This window comes from Delphinapterus leucas, chromosome 4, assembly GCF_059928025.1.
Source record: "Delphinapterus leucas isolate spDelLeu-1000000601 "Yukka" chromosome 4, BTC_Dleu_Yukka2, whole genome shotgun sequence".
Classification (NCBI taxonomy): Eukaryota; Metazoa; Chordata; class Mammalia; order Artiodactyla; family Monodontidae; genus Delphinapterus; species Delphinapterus leucas.
In genome coordinates, this window is record NC_143132.1 from 80,553,981 (window position 1) to 80,575,552 (window position 21,572).

The following is a 21,572-nucleotide window of genomic DNA, read 5'->3' on the forward strand; positions in this document are numbered from 1 at the left end:
AATAGTTGTAAAGCATCTAGAGAAATTCCATGTTGTAAGTGTAAGTGATTATTATCAATCTCTCACAGTTACCATAACTTTACTCTGCAGATGAGAGAACGCTGCAGAGGGAAGAGGAAAGAACAGATAGCGCTTGCTCTATTCCCAACTCTATGTCCTGAAAGTGACTATAATTTTTGCTTTAGTAAATACTTGTAAGAGCCCAATTTGTGTATCTGTGTGGATCTTCTGAGAAGCATGTGGCAGAGTGGGAAGATAACTGCATGAGATGCGTTGGGAGATTTGGCTTCCAGGACCGGGTCTCCTTTGGGTCTGTGTTTTCTATTGTAAACCATGACTGTATACGATAGGCTGGTCTACCTCCACATGGCTGATAGCGATCTTCGTAAAAGGCAAATGGTACAGGGTCATTTCTCAGTTTACCATGCAATGTCTTCCTGAAACACAGAGAATCAATTCCAAATTCCTTAAGCTGTCCCGTAGACCTTTCGTGCTTTCTGCTGCTATCTGTAACCTCATCTCTGGCCACTCCTCCACAGCCCACACATTCTAGCTGCACTGACCTAACTAAGACTCACCCAGCCCACCTCACCAATTCCCACATGTACCAATGCCCTCATCCTTGAGCTCAAATATCTCTCCTTACCATCTTGTCAACACATAAATGCCTCCTCTTCCACGCAAGCTGCTCAAGGACGTCTCTGAGGCTCTCCTGGACCCTGCAGGACCCTGTTTGGTCAGTCCTTCTCTCTCCTTTGTGTCCCATAGCTCTCTATAAACACCCTAGTACCACTTTGGGGTGGATGGTAATCACTTATTTTATAGTCCTTCTCTCCCACACTATAGCAGTGTTTTTCAAAATACATATTATTTTACATTAATGAGTCTCAAAGCCAATTTAAAACATCACTACCAGCTTTTTAAAAAATAGAGTAAACTAGATTTGAAAGTATCAGAATTCACTGTATGTAATAACTGTGCTTCATGAAACTTTTGTCTGAAATAGATCATTAGAAAGATGGATATGGATGGATGACAGATAATGAACTCCCATGGACCCATGACCCAGATTCAATAATTATCAACTATGGCCAATCTTATTTTGTTTATATTTCTACCCATTCCTACCCCCTAGATTATTTTTAAACAAACCCCAAATAACATGGCATTCATTTGTAAATACTTCAGTATATATTTCTAAAAGATAAAGACTTTGGGGACTTCCCTGGTGGTCCAGTGGTAAAGAATCTGCCTTCCAATGCAGGGGACGTGGGTTTGGTCCCTGGTCAGGGAACTAAGATCCCAAATGCTGTCAGGCAGCTAAGCCCGCACACCAGCTACTGAGCTCGCGTGCCTCAACTAGAGAGCCCGTGTGCCACAAACTACAGAGCCCACGTGCCCTGGAGCCTGCACGCCACAACTAGAGAGAAGCCTGCACGCCACAACGAAGAGCCCGCGTGCCACAACGAAGATCCCACATGCTGCAACTACGACCCGATGCAGCCAAAAATAAATAAAATAAATAAATGTTTTCTTAAAAATAAAGTTTTGTTTTTTTAAAATAACTATAATAACATAAACTACGTCCCTTATTGTAGGTGACAGCCCAGAAAGTTTGTAAGACTTTAAGTTCCCAGGGGGAAATGCCCCCTCATTTATCTCTGCACTCACAGGGCCTGGCACTTACTACAGAGGAAAGAGGAGGACGGAGAAAGGAAGGAAACTGGAAAGGTTGTAAAAGGAAAATTAAAGGAAGAGAGTCTCTTCCCTTTTAGCGAATTCCCTTTTAGTGAATCAACTTCTGCTGAACTTCTCAAAAGGAAAAAACCAAAATACTCACTAAATTAGGTTCGTCAACATTAATTAATTCCTGAATAATTAAGGCTTCTGTGTTTGCTGTTTTCTCTCTGGGATGTCACACATGACTGCAAGGTGTGCACTGCATACAGCCCTCACATTCTAGCTGCACTGGTGGAAGGGCATCTTTCCCAATAGACAAAAAAGTGCTCTATGGGCTGACGGTGACCCTGTCCTCCCTCCGTGATCTAGTGGTTTATAGTTACCTTGGTCCGCTTTTCTCCCTCTGCTGAATTCTTCCCTGCCTTCTACGCCGTCCACAGAGGCCACAGGCAGAAGATTCTCCATAAAGCCAGAGGCCTTTGCAGTGTGTTCTCAATAAAAGGTCACCTTTATATAGAATGACTTTAGTATCAGGAGCAGGACCTCTCTCTTAGGAAAGTCCTGAGTTCTGGGGCTGGCACTGTCACTTGTCAGTCACAGGACCTTTAGATAATATCTCTGAGGCCAAATTTTCTTATATGAAAATAGGAATAATAATAGCTCCCCTGTCTCTTTCTGAGAGCCCTCGTGAGGCCCAAAGGAAGGAAATGCTTTGGAAATGGTAAAGTAGCATAGAGATGAATAGGACATTTCAGTGATGATTTATGGTTACATCCAGAATGACAGCTCCTAAACATCACCGCTGTCTGACAAATTGGGAATTATGTTTCTTGCAAAAATTCTGTATTATTTAAAAGTACGAGTACACAAAAAATTGGAAAATATATCTTACATACAATTTATAATAACAAAACATCGAATGCCAAGAAGCAAATGAAATTAAAGATAGACAACTTCTTACTGAAAACTACAAACCTTACTGATAGAAATTAAGGATGACCTAAAGAAATGGGAACATATACCATGGTTATGAATTGGAAGGTTCAGTTTTGTTAAAATGTTCATTTTCCCCCAAATAGATTGTGATGGTTAATTTTATGTGTTAACTGGGCCACGGGTGCCCAGATATTTATTTGGTCAAACATTATTCCGGGTATGTCTGTAAGGGTGTTAATAAGATTAACGCGCACATATCCTATTAGTTCTGTTTCTCTGGAGAACCCTATTACGTTGACCTATAGCTTCAGTGCATTTTCAATCAAAATCCCAACAGGCATTTTGTAGAAATTAACAAGCTAACTATAAAATTTATAAGAAAACTCAAAGGACCCAGAAGAGCAAAGGCAATCTGAGAAGAACAAAGTTAAAAGACTTAAATTACCAGACTTGTTATAAAACCACAGTAATCAAGACAATGATGTAAGGACAAATAGATCAATGAAAAAGACAAGAATCTGGAAATACCAGTAACTTAAGTTTTTACAGTAACTTAATTTTTTTTTTCGTGGTATCAGTGAAATTCAATGGAGGAAAGAAAGGTCTTCTTAATAAATTGTTCTGGAGTGTCTGGACATCTATACAGGGGAAAAAATGAATCCTGAACTGTCCTTCACCCTATTAATTTGAAGTGGATCCTAGACCTATATGTGAAAATTCAAACTATAAAGAAACTATATATTTTCTTTATATAGTTTATATATATATATATATATATAAAGAACTATATATTTATAAAGAACTATATATATATAAAGAACTATATTTTTTCTAGAAGAAAATATAGGAGAATATCTTCATGATCTTGAGGTAGGCAAAGATTTCTTAGACCAGACACAAAAGCATTAATAATAAAAGGGAGAATAATAAGAACTTCAACACATTTAAAGGCCAAGTTATTTAAAAGTGGCCCTGACAACTGATTTCGGTTTTCAGTGTGAGAAGGACTTAAGATCCAGGCCTGGAAACAACTGTCCCAGGATAAATACATGCAGCCAAGATGTTTCGGGACCTCACACAAGGGGAAAAGCTTCGTATCTCACCAATATGGTAGGCCCAGGATTAGGAAGCATTTACGAGAACAAGGTTTTTGTCACTGGGAGATCAGAGTATCACTAGGAGATAGACTCACTCAGACTACCGAACTATATAATTCCAACCCACAATCCAAAATTCACTCAGGCAAAGAAGAGAGCAGGTTGGATTGGAGTCGACACACTGATGGCATGAAACAGAAGGAAATTTAAACGCATCTGATCAAACTCTCCCCATCCTATTTTCATAGCTGGAAAAACTGAGGCCCACTGCTACAGAGTATTGGTTTGTGACAAAGCTAAAGTGGAACTCAGATCTCTTGGCTTCCTGACAAATTCTCCTTCTACCACTGAGTCTGTGTCATGCTGCTGGCTTCAGGGTCTGGCCAGGCTTCTCAGAAGTTGTAGGGGACCCACACTGGTCCTACAATTGTGAGCACCTGAGCCAGTATTTGTGAAGCTCTCAGTATACTGTCACCATATAGTAGGTGCTCAGTAAAGAATACTGTTACTAGGTTAGATTTGGCTTCTCAGACGAGCAGTGACAAAGCAGAAGGCCCCAAAGCCAACATTTGAACAGCAAAGGCTCATTTCATACCAAGACTATTCCTCCACCTACCTAGCACCCCACGCCACCAGTTACTACCATCCAAGGAAAGCCAGGGAGGCCCTGGCCCTTCTCAAACCCACAGGGCATGAGGATTAAAGAAGGAAACATTCCTCCTTTCTGCTGGTGTGCCTGGAGTCCAGATTTTGCCCCCAAAACGGAAGGATATAAATTGGACAGGAACACACCACAGAACTAGCCTCACCCCAAATCCTTGGCAAGGGTGGATGGAGCAGATGGGAGTTGGCGAGATGTTGAAAGAGAGAAGCCTGCTTAGGAGTGAGAAACAGCTGGGATTAGGGAACACTGATGCCTCACAGGGTCCAGGAAAGTGTAGGCAAGGGAAAAGTCCTTTGCATTTTCCAAATGTAAATATCACTGCGTTCCTTTTCCTCAGCCCACTTGCCTCACTTTGCAGATGCACCTGTCATTACTCTACACACACCTTCTAACTTCACAGGCAGATTTTTGCAGTTTCTCCACTTAGCCAACACATACTTATGGAGCGCTATGCTGGTCAGGCCCGGCGCTAGGCAATGAGAAGGGAGGGGTGACTGCGGAGGTCTCTGCCTCCGGAGGGAGAGAGACAGGGAAGAAGGAATGACAGCCGCAGAGCATGTGCCACACGGAGAAGCCTGCCACCCAGTCTGGATGGTTCGAGGAGCCTGGGGATCACCTCCCATGTTTGATCTCAACTCAGACATGAAGAGGAGGAGGAATTGGGACAGACAAGAGGAAGGCGAACGGGATGAGCTGTGTTCAAGTACCTCCTTGGGCATTTTTTTGCATTTCCCTAAGACTGGGTTTTTACCTTATCATTTAGACAGACTTGATTTGTGTTGCTGAGCATAAAGAAACACTTGATACCTTCCATAAACCTGACAGTTTCCTTTGATGCCAACTGTAGGAGAAAGCCACAAAATTAATAAGCATATGAAGCATCATCCTTCTCTGTGAAATTATGCTCTCGCTAACCTTAAAAACAAGATTTCATTAAAACCTGTTAAAAGCTTCAGGGACATGAAACTGTTTGCCTCCCATTTGTTTCAGGATGGCCCCAAACCTACAACGTGGACAATAAAAATACACTGTAACCACACATATGTCAAAATCTGAGCTAATTACAATAGAACTGCTACTTAGACCAATGTAAGGACAGAAAATAAAACTAAAAAGCAATGTTTTTCTTAATATTACATTCACGGAGGGCCTCTTTGTGCAGGACTCTGCTAAATGCTCTCTATACATTATCTCACTAAAATCCCCTGTTATCTCTGTGAGGCTGTTGTTAAATAATCCCATTTTACAGATGAGGAAGCTCAAGGCCAGAAATATTAAGTAATTTGCCTGAAGAAGGCATCTAGAATGTGTTGAAACTGAGATTCAAACCCACATTTACAACATTTTATTGAGTACTAATTATGTCAGACCCTGTTCTTAGTACTTTTCAAGTACTGACACATTTAATCCTCTCAGCAAATTTATAGGGAACTACCACTGTTGTCCCCTTTAGATGAAAGGGAGATTAAATAATGTGCCCAGTGTCACACGTCTTCCTGACTCCAAAGCCTGTGATAGATCCACATGCAATCCGGGGTGTGGAAGAAAACAGGAAGGTCATCCCTTTCCCACAGGCTCTATGCGGTTCGGACTGGAGCTTTGTGCTTTTTGCAGCTGTGAGAGGTTGAGGCTGAGCTTTGGCGAAGTGCCGTGTCTGGACTTAAAGGCTGTGGGTATCTGGGGTTGGCCCTCACCATCAGTCTGCAAAAAAAGCTGTTTAACCAACCTTCCTCCAAGGAAGCACCCTGCACGGACGGTAGCCTCACCTATTCCTCTGGTCAGTTACATCAGTGTGTTCTAAGAAGCATGTGGGGAAGAACACACAAACACTTGACACATTTTGACCTTTGTGAAATTTAGCAAAACTTTAGGTAAATTTTCATACCCAGTGCTGGTAGTTTTGTGGCAAGACTGGTGAGCTCACACGTCACTTGTTGCTGAGAAAACAGAATTTTATGCTGTACGTCTTAAACTTACACAATGCTGTATGTCAGTTACATTTCAAATAAAACTGGGGAGTCGGGGGAGGCAGGAGGAACAGAAACAACACCTCAAGAAAACAGAAGTAATATGCCAGAAGAACCAATACACTTTAAAATGTTTGTAAGCCTTCTGGCTTAGAATTCAAAGGCTGGATAATTTCTTATTAAGAAATAGTTTTAAAGTTGTAATTATATCTATATTTATAAATAACATATAGTGACAACTATAAATTTATAATTTCACAATCTAATTATAAAAGATATAAAAGAAAATAAGCATGAGGCTGCAGGCAGTAGCATCAAATACAATCTCAAGATATTCTGAAACAACCCAAATATCTAGCCACAGGAATAAGCAAACTGTGATATAGGATTTAGTCATATTCTCTGAATCCATTAACATACTACATGCCTTATAAAGATGGAAAAATGTTTATGATAACAGGAGCAATAAAATCAACTTTGTCCATGTTAAAATTATATTAAAAAATTATTTTTTTCCACAAAAGGACAATGATTGCAAGGGAACACTGTAAAATGAATAGCAATGTGTCAGGATGCCAGGATTTTCAAAGTGTGTCTTTACTGCTGTTGTAATGTTTATGAATAAAACAAGAAAAACAAACTTAGAACCAACTTGGTTGCCCACAGGAGAAGCCCGTGGCCCTCCCCATTCAGTTTCTCCTGCATTAGGATATGGTAGTCTTCCTGGAAAAAGATAAAACCGGGCCTTCTCCACAGGATCTTCTGCTTTAGCACAGGGGAGGGCAAATACATTTACAGTAAGGCCCCTACATACAAACCTACAAGTTGCAAACTTTCAGTGATGCGAATGTGCGTCTGCATGTCCAATCATGTGCGTTAGTTCGTGTGTCTGGCGTACACTGTCACGTGCGTGCATCCTCTGCCAGTGGTTGTGCTTTTGCGCTCTTTACAGCGCTGTATACGGTACAGTAGTGCAGTGTCTTTATTTGAAGCCCAGGATGTCTGGAAGCAAGTGTAAAAGCAGCAGAGATGTGGCCGCTACTGCTAAGAAGCACCGGCTGTTGTACTGTACTGTACTTTTCCAGGTACTGTACTGTAAGATTAAAAATGCTTTCTTTGTTTTTTGTGTTTGTTTGCTTTTTATGTATCATTTGTGTTAAAACTATTACAAACCTATTACAGTACAGTGCTATATAGCTGATTGTGTTAGTTGGGTACCTAGGCTGACTTTGTTGGACTTAAGAACCAACTGGACTTACGAACGTGCTCTCGGAACAGAACTCGTTCGTATGCAGGGGACTTACTGCACTACGTACCTGATGACCCAGCCCTGGCTAGCTGAGCTCTATGTATTATAACAGACTCTTCACATAACTTCTAAAAGGAAAGTGTCCTTAATGACCCCATGTCCCGGAAGAGAGGCTCTCCACCTACTCAAAGGACTCCCTTAACTCTGGCATATGCACTTGAAGATGATGGTTCCCCTTACTTCCCGAGAATCTCTCGGCTACCTCCAGAAGCAAATTTCACAATGGTTTGGAAATGGGCTACTTCTGCTTTGCCCCTGGGCCCCCTTCCCCACCACTCGCGATACTATCCAGACCAGCAGCAGCTCAATCACTCAGGGGTAACGACACAATGTCGAGAACACAGCTCACTTCCACCTATTCAATTCTGCCGTCGTTCCAGGACCGGATCAAGCACCCCTCCTTTTCTCTCTGCCTGAGGAGTGGCAGGCCACCAGAGTGGGAAGCAGAGGGACAGATCTGCTCTGTCAGGATCCAACTCTGTCACTCTCCAGCTTCATGACCCCAGACAAGCTACCTAACCTCTCCCGGTTTCATCTCCTCAGTTCTTAGGCAGTACTGTAATAAATCCTTCATGTGATTCCTGAAATGCATGAAATATGTATAAAACACTGCACTGCCCGATACAGTAGCCGCTAGCCACATGTGTCTACAGAGCCCCAGCACTGTGGCTAATCCCGGTTGAGATGAACTATAAATGTAAAATACACACCAGAGTCTGACAATTTCATGTGGCAAAAAAAAGCAGGATGTTGGATTAATACTTTTTCTATTGATTACATGAGAAAGTACATAATATTTTGAACATATATAGGGTTACATAAAATATACTATTAAAGTTAATTTCATGTGTACTTTTTTATCGTGACTATTATAAAATTTAAAATTACAAATGTGGCCCACATTTGTGACTTGATTTTCATTGAACATAGTAACTGGTCAATGTTCTTTCTCTGTTTTTCCCTCCCATTCATTGGCCACATAGAGCACTCAGCACGGTCAGCACTGTCTAAAGTCTTTCATCACACCTGCAGTTCCAGGTGAGTCCCTTCTCCTTTCCAGGCTCCAGGTTACCAACCTCAGACTGGGGACCAAGAGTAAAAAGGAAACTAGATTTAGAATCGGAAGACTGGGCCCCAGTCCTGGTTCTACCATTACTAATTGGATAGCCCTCAGCACGGCATTTCACTCTCTGAGCCACAGTTTCACAAAACAGGGGCCAATGATGAAAACGCATGTGAAAGTGCTAGATAAACTGTAAATGACTGCATGGGCCAGGATTAAGTAGTATAATTTGCACAGGAAGGAGGTTGGGCCGTCCTGTCTGCCTCCCCTGCTATTCTCTGCCTTCCATTCTGTAATGTGATTTAACTATTTTCCATGTCTCAGGTCTCTGGAAACAAGTTTTCCCAAGAACACACCTCCTCCTTCTCATGTGCCCACAACATAGCCCAAGCAGAGTGCTGCAGGCAGATCCCCCCAAGCCACCATGCAAGCTGAGCGTATCCTGTGTACTGGGTAGTAAGCTTAGAGAGCTCAGAGTGCAGCAGTGCAGATGGCCTGGCAAAAAAAGAAACTGACAACGCAACATGGAACATGTGGGTCATGGAGGAATTGAATACGTGTAAGTGCACCAGGGACCAAGAGGAGGGTGCACCTTACTTGGGAGAAGCAGAGAAGGGTAGAGGTGGGGAAGAGGTATGAAATGGCCAAAAGGAAGGACTCTTGAAGGCATTTGCAAAACAGAAGGGCATAAAGATATGAGCATGGAACTCTAGAGCATTTAATCCAAAGTGAACATCAGCATAGGATGTACAATGGGCCATCTAACAATATGAGTCTAATCGTGAGAGGCCCTTGGCTAAGAGGTCCTTTCTACAGATGGAAACACCATTGCCCTCCTGACTTGGCTACTTCAGGTTCGCCCAGCTCACCCTACGGTCCACTCAAGGAGGTGTGCAATGAGCTCTTAGGAACTTAAGTTCCACCAGCAGCAACTGCAGAAACCTCAGCTATTTGCAGAGAGAGGCTTGTGAGAACAGGAGCCCTGTTTCAAAACATCCTGTCGTTATTTTTACCCAGAAATACCTCCTTACCGGCTACGCTCTATCTACCTCCTCCTGAGGCCAGCAAGCACGAAAAGCACAAAGCTCCACCATCGTGTGGGAGGTCAGGCAGGCTTCTCTACATCACAGCATGCTTCTTCCCAATCCCAAGGTGAGATCCATATTATTTCTAGTTAAGCTAAGCTGCAAGCTTTCACTTCATCAAAAACATGGCGTTCTACCTGCATGGCCCAGGAAAAGCAAATACGAAAAGCTTCTTGGGTGAAGATCTGAAGTTGAGATTTCGGCAGCTGAACTCATCCTTCAGATTGGTTTTCAAATATTTAAAGAAGAATCTCAAAAGGTCATCTTTTCATTTAAGAATGAATAGAAGATCAGGAAGTGGGTGCTTCTGAAAGGGACAGTTGAGCAATGGGAGCAAATAAGCAGAGGTGGCATCTGTGGGCCTCACATCCATCTCTGCGTAAAGAGAGGGTGGAGCCACACGTCACCCAATGGTTGGTTACAAAATCAGTGCTAAGGCTCGAGAATGCCCCTCTCTTGGGAAACTACTGATGAAAAGCATTTTAAGAATTTTAAAAGTTGTATGAACCTACTGCGATGTAGTGACTTTATTTGGATCCTGATTTGAATAAACACCCTGTTTTTAAAATTATATATATGGACATATATACACACATATAAATATGCATACACATCTGTGTACACACACACGTCCACATACGTACGACAGTTGGGGAAATTTAAATACTGACTCCATTTCTGATGATACAAAGGACTTGTTCATTATTTAAATGTGATAATAGTCTATTATAGTTAAGTTGCTTTTATTTTTAAAAAGTCCCTTTTAAAAATACATATTGAAATATTTATAGATAAAATGAAAAAATAAATTTGAATTAATAAATCCGAATTAGAAGTCAATTAAAATAAGCCCTTATTTTGTAAGGACATTCATGTGCAGTAAAAAAGAAAAAGACAAAAAGACCTACTATCTTAAATCACCCATAAAATACAGAATACATAGTCTGTTTATACAACCCTGGAACACTCATATAAAAGTTCACTCAGTGAATCCAACACGCTGGATGATTCTCCAGCCCTGGAGAAGATTATGATTTCTTTTTCTGGGGACCAGAAGAAATAATTATTGTGAGTTTAGTAACATGTAGCATGAAAAAGACAACTATTTCAACACTGGGATCATATCCAGCACAAGATGCTCACTCTACAGAGGCTGAGGGAACCCTGGTTCATGTCTCCCTACCTGCACTTGTGCAAGCCTCAAATTAAGCTGACTGAGTGGCTGTCAGAGCTGTGGGCACTATTTCTATTACCCTCTCTTTCCCAATGTCTCCCTTTTTAAAAATGTGCTGAGTAGAATTGACATGCCACTGGGTACCCATATGCTGCCTGAGAGGAAGCTATACCAAGCTTCTAGTATTAGAGTTGATATTTAGGAGAAGAAGATAATCACATCTTAACACGTGGGAATATATGGACGATAAGGAGGATGCAGAGTGATTCAGGTCACAGAGACCATCTTTGATGAGGAAGCATCGCTATGTCTACCCATATGCATCACCATAATTATAAGTTTCACTTCCTGAGCCCCTATTATGTCCTAGGCACTCTCTATTTTAAGTCTTCTGAATAAGTCTGTGGGTTACTTTACAGGTGAGAAGGCTGAAGCTCAGAGCAACTGAGTGAGTTTCCAAAGGCCACACAGCTTGAAAACGACAGAACCAAGATTCAGATCTCACTCCCCAAGTCTAGCCCTTTCTACCACGCTGCTACCCCTGCCTACAAATGAGGCCCTTAAGGCACAGTTATTTAAAAAGGCCCCTTGATTTTCTAAGACATTTTTTAAATAATTAAAATTAAAAAAAAAACACCTGTTGAGTTGCCTAACTGAAAAGCAGACAAAAATCCCACTCCATGATCTCACAGGATGACTTCTGCAAGTCTGCAGCCCTGGTGAGCTTTACTTCCAGTTTCTCTGGCATTTCCTTTGCTATTCCAGCATCTCTTCGCTCCATGTGACATACTTGAAAGGACAACACAGGAAATGACTTTTTTGTTTGGAATAACAGAAGTCCCAGTGACCTAATAACCCTCCCTCCGGCATAAAACAGGCCCTGTACGACAATTTTTTTCTTTAAATCTCAAGTCCATCGGGTTATTTATGGCAACTTAATAATTGAGTTGGACTGGCTGTTCATGGAAGGGAACTGACAAAGGATGTGCTCTGCCCGAGGGCCAGCCAAGCAGTGACACAGGGACCCCGCAGGGAGTTTGACCTTGGAATGGATTCCTTTATGAACTTGATACTTGATACAACTTGACTCAACTCCTCATGAAAGTGTTTATCAAGTGCCTGCAAAGGAAGCCCCCAACCCAGGCTGGGTGCTGTGGGGACAGGGACACTCAAGTCAGAGTCCCAGCCCATAGGTAGCTCCAGGCATCATGGGGAGCTGGCATGGGGGGATCAGAGCCATCCTCTGTCACACGAGTCCATCTCCTCAAATTCTACCATCCCCAGAAGGATTTGAGGAGACGGGTGGTGTTGGAGGGGGTTAGTAAAGGGTTCGCCTCGTAAGGGATGACCAGCAGTGGGAACCATCTGACCTGGATGGGATAGTGGGCTGTGAATGCCTTGAGGGCAAAGACCATGTCTAATTTGGTTTTGTATTCCCAGAAAAGTAGGTCTCAGATATTTGTTGTGGATATTTTAGGTCACGGTCATGTACTATGTTTACAATTTTAAAAGATATTTATGGTTGAATACTGAAACTGTTCTCAGGTGTACAGCAGAATCTGAAGGCTCGGTGTGAGGAACTGGATTCCTGTCCTCAAACTCCGTTTGGCAGTATGGGAGGTCAGCTGGAGATGAGGAAGATGGTGCTACCCAGAAGGCCTCTCAAACAGTGGGATCCACTGATATCCCAAAAGATTACAGGCAGTGACCCTCTGTCATCTCAGAAGGGAGGGGAGGTGGCTGGGGAATGGAAGTCCACACTGGCTTCTATTGTGGGAAGGTGAGCAGAGGCCAAGCTCTGTGACTCGGTGGAACCTGCTTCTGCCCACGAGCTCAACGCCCCCTCCCCATCCCCAGTGGTGGAGTTATAGGAGCAAAGGAAGCAAGATAAATAAGGATCATCATAGAAGGCACCATGACAGCTCATACCCCTGCCCAGTATGGGATGAGACCATCAGGTGACTAACCCATGCTTCCAAGGAGCCCAGGTCACAAGAGCACACACTTCACTGGTGAGGCCTGGGGAGGCTAGAGAAGACAGTCCTCACGTGGGACAACTGTGAAAGGCCTACAATGGGCCATCCAGGGAGGGCCCACAGGCATCCTTTGACTGAACATGTGGAAGGAACCAATGGGTCTGAATGGTTCTTTAGAGTGTGCTGACTATGAGGTAATTTAGTATAGGAGCCAAAGTCTCCCTGACCCCCAGTCTGAGATAGGAGCCCCTCCTCTGTGCTCCCACAGCACCCTGTGCAGACCCCATCCCAACACCCTCTCAGTTTCTACGTCTGTCTTCAAGAGGGTGTGAGCTTCCAGAGTGCAGGAAGCATTCCAGTCCTCTCTGAAGCCCGGGCACCTACCACACTGCTAGGTCTAGACTGGGTCCTTAGCAAGGACTTCCGCATGCCCTGAGTGAAGGAGTCATGCATGAGGTGCCTATACGAGAATCACACTCCACCCAAGAGCAAATAAATGCCTGGCCTGACTGAAAAGCCAAGTCAGAAAACGTCCAGGAGAAGGCGACTGGCTAGGTCCTGCCTACCTCTCCCGTATTATAAACTAAAAGCTTCAATGGAAAGGTCCCTTCCCACAAAAGGAAAAAAAAGGAATCAATCAGCTGAGTGAAGTTAGTCAGAGAAAGACAAATATCAGATACCGCTTACATGCGGAGTCTAAAAAAGGACACAAATGAACTTATCTACAATACAGAAATAGAGTTACAGGTGTAGATTCAAATTCCAGTGCCCTGTAGTTATGCCGCCATTTTCTAAATAGTAAATGCTACCTGTGGGTACTTTAGAATTCCAATTTTTCGTTAATTGCCAAGAAAGTCAAATATAGGAAGGTTTCCATTAGCTCTTTGCCCAAAGCCCAGGCATCAGGTACATGCTTATTTGGGTTCCCTTGTACATGACGTGTGGCGCCTGAGTGCTCTCTGAGGTGTAGCAGCCCCATCACAGTTGGAAATGACCTTAGTGAACAGTCATGTGGTCAACCCACCACCTGATGAATGAATTCCCTATTCAAGAGCAGCCCCAAAATGGCCAGCCCGCCAGCATCTGCTTTCACACCTGTAATAATGATCAGCTCTTCTTCCAAGGCAGCCCATCTGCAGACAGCCAAATATTAGTTATAAAAAGCTTTTCACTTACGTTGGACTCATCTCCTCCCAAGAGGAAAACAAATGTCTGTTCTTTCTTCCATAAAACAATCCTTTAAAACTATTACACCCCCTAAACCTTCTCTTTTTCAAGCTCAGCACTCTCATTCTTTGAACCATTCCTTAAATAACACGTTTTCTGAACTCCACACAGTGTCCAGATGTGGCCTGACTAATATGGAACAGGAGACCGACTATACGCCACCATGCAAATGTGGAGGGTTTCCGGTTAGTTTTTAGCAGCCTCATGCTAAAGACCCTCAGTTAGTCGAGCATCCACTGAACTCAAGCTCACCAGACTTTCTTACAAGCCCTACTCCCTACCTACCAGCTGGGCTGCCTTAGTGCGCCATTGGTATTTGGAGCTCACGTTTTATCCTCTATTTATCCTGGTGCTACACTTTATTTTCCCACACTCAGTTCCTCTTCTAGCCTGTGAAGCTTACAGAACTTTGACCCTGGCACACACAACATTCGCTACCCCTCCTGACTTTAAATTATCCATAAATGGGATCAGCAAGCCCTGTCTACGTACCGCTCTAAATCACGGGTTAGATAAGCACTATCTTTCCAACAGACACAAATTAGCACTTGTGTCTGTGTCTGTTTTATAACTATCTTAAGTGATAGTTATAAAAGCAGTACATTCAAGCCAAATGAACCACCACCTAGCCCACATTTTCCATCTTGTTTATGAGAATATAAATCCTCAGTTATTAAGGATACAAATATGTTCACTGTCTGATGGAAGAGTTCTAAGCTCATTATCATCACAATCAACATGAAGTTCCTCTGTGCTTCGGTATCACACAAAAATGACTGGCCACTGAGTGGGTACTTGGAATGGTCTTTAAGATATAAGTTCTGGGGCAATACACAAGTTTCCTCGTGCAGACACCACAAAGAGCTGCTAAACTGAGGGCAACAGGCTGGGACTGCCAACTGGGAAAGACATTATCTTATATAATAAGACATTATGGATAGAGAAAAGCTATGGTGCCTTCCAATATGAACCCCAAATTGAAAGTGTCAGGTCATGGAACCCTATGTCTTGTGTCCCAGGGTGAGGAGAAGCAGCGGGATGTACTGATTTAATAATTACCTTACACATCAGTTATCACTTATTAAGTGCTACCGTGTGCAGGCGTTTTACATAGGTCATCTTAGTGACTGCCTGGTGCTTTGTAATTATTCCTTTTGAAAATTTAAATGTTTTTCTCTCCCTAGGTTTCTCCCATCCTCTAGAAGGTGTTGGAGGCTTCCAATAGCACTTTAGCAAAACTATTTGCAAGGTTTCTCAGGGCCCTGGTAATTCATTCAACCGACTAACTATCCTTTGATAAATATTTCTCAAGATTTTCCTGAGAATAAGACACTGTGCAGGGCACTAGGGGCTCTGGCTGACTTCAAGTGGCTACATTTCTTAGATTCATCCCTCTTTAGCCATGGGCTTCAATCCCCTCTTCCCTATGTTGGCTGTGTGGCCTTGGGTAGGTTACAGTGAACACTGATATGATGCCCTTTCCCTAATCAGGATGAGTGTAATGTGCACGTGTGCCCAGCATAATTCCAGGCACATAGGATATTTCGTAAATAGTAGGGATTTTTTTCTTTCATTCTTTCCTACGCAGTCTGCCAATGTCTTTTCAGAGAAGGTAGGAATAAAATAGGAGTCTAATTCTTCCCCGGTGGCGCAGTGGTTAAGACGCTGCGCTCCCAATGCAGGGGGCCTGGGTTCGATCCCTGGTCAGGGAACCAGATCCCACGTGCATGCTGCAACTAAGAGTTCACATGCCACAACTAAGGAGCTCACGTGCCACAACAAAGACCCAGCACAACCAAATAAATAAATATTAAAAAAAATAGGAATCTAATTGTTCTGCCTTCTCCCTGGACATTTGGGAACTTTATGTCATTTGCCACCATCTGGGAATTAAACCTGCATTCTTTGCATGTCATTTTTTTAAGAAGGAAAAAGAAAGACTTTAGTTCTTGATACATTTTGTAAGTCATAGTTCCTTTTATTTCTTCTTTTCCTGACACTATTCTATTTATAAAATCCAAAGAAGGGGCTTCCCTGGTGGCGCAGTGGTTAAGAATCCGCCTGCCAATGCAGGGGACACGGGTTCGAGCCCTGGTCTGGGAAGATCCCACATGCCGCGGAGCAACTAAGCCCGTGCACCACAACTACTGAGCCTGCGCTCTAGAGCCCGCGAGCCACAACTACTGAAGCCCACGTGCCACAACTACTGAGCCTGCGCCCTACACAGCCCGCGCACAGCAACGAAGACCCAGCACAGCCACATTTAAATCCAGCTCCCAGGGGTAGTACAACTTGGTGTGAGGTGGAGCTGGTTCAATGCTAGGCGCTGACCAAGAGTCAAATGGTCTTTCTGCCACCCTTGGCCAACACTTTTGTTTCCCTGGACTTACCATTTGCTATGGTCTGAATGTTGTGTCCCCTGCAAACTCATATATTGACATCCTAATCCCCAGATGTGAAGGTATGAGGTGGAACCTTTGGAATGTGATTAGGTCATGAAGGTGGAGTCCTCATGAATGGGATTAGTGCTCTTATTTTAAAGAAGACCCAGAAAAGCCCCATCACCCCTTCCACCGTGTGAGGACACAGCAAGAAGGCACCAGCTATGAACCAGGAAGTAGGCCGTCACCAGAACGCCAGCATGCTGGCGCCTTGATCTCAGACTTCTCAGCCTCCAAAACTGTGAGAAGGAGATGTCTGTTGTTTATAAGCAGCCCAAACAGACTAAGTCACCATTACATCCACACAGAACTCTTGGGCAACATGTCATTCTAGTCACCCAGGTGAGTCACCCGCAGATTTATCTCCTAAAAGCATAACCATGGTGCAGAAAAGAGGAAACAAAAATATAACCGCACACAGCTGCTCAAAACGCTAAGGAGAGGGTTGCTAAGAGGAGAGAAATGCCACTTGCCCACAGTCAGTGGTTCAAAAAGCAATCTCACTACATCAGACATGCCTGTTATTTTGTTATTGTTGACAGTGACCTGTCACTCAATTCTATTGTATTTTATATTGTATTCAATAAATATTGTGGGCCCACTATGTGCCAGGCCCTGAGCTTGGGGCTTGGACTCAGTAGCAACTCTTTGGCAAGGACCAGATATAATTTGCCAGTCTGGATGTTATTAGCTTACTCTTCACTTCCCCACCCCTTCCTGTGTCACTTCCTCACCTCTCCTCACTGGCCCACACTCAAAGTGTTGGTGTTTTTTTTGTTTTTTTTACAGATTAAGAAAACACCCTCAAACAAATCAGTTCCTCAAGCAACAACCTAATCTCTTCTTCCTCAGAGCAGGGCCTCTTGAGATGCTTATACTTCCCCCACTTTCCACTTGTTCCTCAGACCATTTTGAAATCAGCCCACACCATCCCACTGAAGTTGCGTTTCTAATTGTAAAATCTAAAGGCTCCTCTCCAGCACCTACTTCAGTGAGGCCTCCCTGGTTCTTTTTCTTCAAACTCCCTCCCTCTAACAGGCATCCTCCCAGCTTCCCTCCTCCCTCCCCATCCCAACCTCCTCTGGTGACCAGATTCCTGCCAGCCCTGAAGTGTCCACATCCCCAGGAGTCCAGCCTCAGCCTCACGGTCTCTCCTCACTCTGTACCCCCTTACGCACACCCATGGGCACCTCCCCCAGACTCGAGACCACATTTAAAAACAAAATTTAAACCAGACACCTGTACAGAAACTTTACACCCCACATTTACTCATTTGTTTTAAATGTATTAACCACTAACTATGTGTTCAGCGTAATCCTTAGCACTTACGACGCTTAACCAGATGAAGAACAGAACCCTTAGAGCTTTACATTCTAGCAGAGTGAGACACAGAAAATCATAAATGTAATGAGTGAATTATTTAGTCTCTGGGAAGACGCTAAGTGCTATAGGAAACAAAGCAGAGCAGAGTATGGGAAGAGGAGGACCACAAGTGCTGAACTGAGGCAGGTTTCCATTTTTAAAAGGGCAGAGTAAGCCTCATTGAGAAATGGACATTTGAGCAAAGAATCAAAGATGGCAAAGGAGTGAGCCCTGCAATCTCTCGGGAAGAGCATTTAAAGCAAGGGTAAGACCCATGCAAAGCCCCAAGGCAGGCGTGCACTGTTGTGTATTGACTGGAAGGAAAGGAGCAGGGGAGGGCACAGGGAGAGGGCATCCTAGAGGAACAGAGGCAACAGGTGAGGACTTTGGGTTTTACTCCAAGTAAAATTGGAAGCCACTGCAAGGGTTTGAGCAGAGGAGCAACCTAATCTGATTCAATGTCGCCAGGATTGCCTGTGGGGATAGGATAGGGGTCAAGGGCAGAAGCAGGCAGACCACCAGGCAGATCCCAGTGACAGCTGCCCGTGGCTCGGTTGCAGGGGAGGTGGTGAGCAGTGGATATGATTCAGATGTGCTTCAAAAGTCAAGCCCGATGGATTGGGCGTGGGCATGACAGGAAAACAGCAAGGATGATTCCAAAGTTTGGGGTCCAAGCAACTGAAGGATGGTGCTGCTTTCAACGGAAGAGAAGAAGATGAGGGAAGAGCAGATCAGAAGTTCAGCTCTGGGCATCCTGAGTTTGAGATTAGACTCTCAGGTGGAGTGGAAATAGGCAGCCTGATAGGAAATTACAAAGGTCAGGAGGAAGGTCCAGGCTGGAGGCATAAATGTGGGAGTTATCAGCACCAAGGGCCCTTTGGAGGTTCTTGATCAGCTGGTTGAGTTTTTCTCTCCCCAAGCATATGGGTGTTTACTCTGGAACAAGAGTCCACAGGTTTAAACTTGACTCTACCACTTCTCAGCTGTGTGATCTTAACAGGCTACTCGACTGCTCTGATGATGTTTCCTCATCTGTAAAAATGGAGAAAACAGTACCTACCTCTTAGGGTTATAATGAGGGGAAAATGAGGCAATTCATATTCATTACCTTGCACATGGTAATAAGCATTCAATATATGTTAGTAATTATAATCCTCTCCCTCTGTCTCTCCATACTTACTATCTTGCTAAGCTTTTTTCCTTCTTTCTTATCCCCTATTCAACTCATCCTTTACTCAGGATGCGCCTGGATCACGTGTTCATCCTGGTACCTCACTGCCCCTAGAACAAGCCCGTAAAGGTATTAAGTCAAACTCTATAGGAAACAAAGTTCTACTATTACTACTCTCAAACATTTCTTAAATCTGTCTCCATCTCTCTTGTCTCATTATTTCTCATGTGAGCTCCCAATAAATTTTACTTAAACCTCAATTATAGCTCAAATAAAATTAAAATATAATTTTAATTTGCTTACATGTCTGGCTTCCCTTAAAACTGTAAGCATTTCAACCACCAAGTAATGATTAGCTCCATAGCCCCAGTACCTTTGTGTCCAATGCCCAAACCGTGGAAATTATCCAATAAACATCAGTTGCACAGATGAGAAAACAATTTTTTTGGCTACCTGCTGGACACTGAAATTAAAATACAGTCATCACCACCTCCACATAAACTACATTTCCTGCCCTCAAAGAGTTGAGAGACAAACTTAGTGCACCTGAGGCAGAAAACGAAACAGCTGAATAAATGTAATGAGATTAATGACAGAGCAAACTATATGATATTGACCATATTTACACAAAGAGCCCCAAGAAAAGATACCATCTTGGCTAGAGTTAGAAATGAAGACAGGTGCTGTTATTGAAATGGCTGGCTATAACCAGAAGGCTTCAAGAAGAAAGATGTGAGCAGGATTTTTGAATAGAAGATTGAGAAGTGAGGCAGACCCGTGGGGGCTTCGTCAGTGGTCAGGGATAGCAGATGAGAAATGGTAGTCTGTAAGGGCGTCCAGCTCAAACTGGAGCCCAAAGGAGCTGCTGGAAGAAAAAAATGGCAGATAGCCAATCAGAAAGGAGAGGGTGGTGAGGACCCTCCATCTTGAGTACTCAAATGTATAAAACCAAAAAATAAGATCTGTTCACAGTTACAGAAAATAAAACTTGAGTTGGAGAAAGCCCTCAAATTCCTTTGCCACTCTTGGATGATTTTTGTTCTTCTAACACAACAGATCTGTACATCAGAAGATACAATCTCTTTTGTGTTGGCCGACAGAGATGGGGGCTCAGATGGTCTCCTTACCAAAGTTAATACACACAGGTGCCCTTTGAGCTCAAGCTCAAGGTTGATGAAAGGACGCACAGCTCACGCTCCCTTCCTCTCACCCTCTCACTTCATCTTCCCACGTTTTCACTCCTCGTGAACAAATTCCTGGACCTCAACGTACTTGCCTGCCGCAGAGCCCAACAGTTTGCAGACAAGCGTTCCCCAGCATAGTCGGCCACCATCCTCAGCATTAATGGAGCCTCACGGAGAGTCACTAGTAACAGAAATCTCTCTCTGCCACAATCACCAAAAGATGCCTTGAGGAAGGTCATGGTTGTCCACATTAATAAAGGTTAGGGATGACTGCAAATGTGAATATAAGGGTCTGCCATCCCTGTGATACGCTCTGTATATAGCTTTGCTCTCTGTCACCAGTCAGGGTAACCAGTCCCTAAGTTTCCTCGTCAAGAGAAGCAAAACTTCCTATTATTTCCAATAAGCCAAAATTATATATACATAATAAGTTTTAACTTGTGTGTCACATAGAGCTAGGTTTGAAGTCCACCTCCACTGCTTACTGGCCCTGTCACCTAGGGCAACTTAGCTGAATTCTTGGGCCTCAGTTTATTCGTCTGTACACAGGGATAGTGTTACCTCTATCATAGGGTTGTGGGGAGAGTTAAATGAGAAAAGAAACACCCAGCACACAATCAGTGTTCAAGGTGGCAGCTATTATCATGGATCTTAGAAACAGAAGTATCCTGGGCAATCATTCAGTGGGTTTCCTTCAGCTTTTAGCAGGGCCTTACCGACTGCTCTTAGTCTGGAAGAAAGCTTATGCTGAGTTTTATCATCAAGGTTGAGGTTGGAAACAGAAGATCAATGGGCCAGGGTAGGGGTCAAGCCATTCTCCAGGCTCTCACGGGACAACATTCCCTGACTATGAACTGTAATGTATGTGCTCACAGGATGGGCCTTGAGAACTTAAAAACAAAGACAAGGGGCTTCCCTGGTGGCGCAGTGGTTGGGAGTCCGCCTGCCGATGCAGGGGACACGGGTTCGTGCCCCGGTCCGGGAAGATCCCATATGCCGTGGAGCGGCTAGGCCCGTAAGCCATGGCCGCTGATCCTGCGCGTGCGGAGCCTGTGCTCCGCAACGGGAGAGGCCACAGCAGTGAGAGACCCGCGTACCGCAAAAAAAAAAAAACAAAGACAAGGGCTTCCCTGGTGGCGCAGTGGTTGAGAATCTGCCTGCTAATGCAGGGCACACGGGTTCGAGCCCTGGTCTGGGAAGATCCCACATGCCGCGGAGCAACTAGGCCCGTGAGCC

General features: G+C 43.7%; 1 protein-coding gene across 8 annotated transcripts in view; it reads right to left on the reverse strand.

Annotated features, from left to right (window-relative positions):
• ST6GAL1 (ST6 beta-galactoside alpha-2,6-sialyltransferase 1) overlaps nucleotides 1-21,572 on the reverse strand; it is a 140,284-nt gene that overhangs the window by 71,757 nt on the left and 46,955 nt on the right. Inside the window, exon 1 of one of the 8 annotated variants that reach the window (XM_089910702.1) lies at nucleotides 9,939-10,294. The exons of 6 other annotated variants lie outside the window; for them this stretch is intronic. The gene's annotated coding sequence lies outside the window, so the exon portion shown is untranslated. Of the gene's footprint in view, nucleotides 1-9,747; nucleotides 9,909-9,938; nucleotides 10,295-21,572 lie in introns of those variants that run through there. One more of the 8 variants, XM_089910703.1, reaches the window with a different exon arrangement.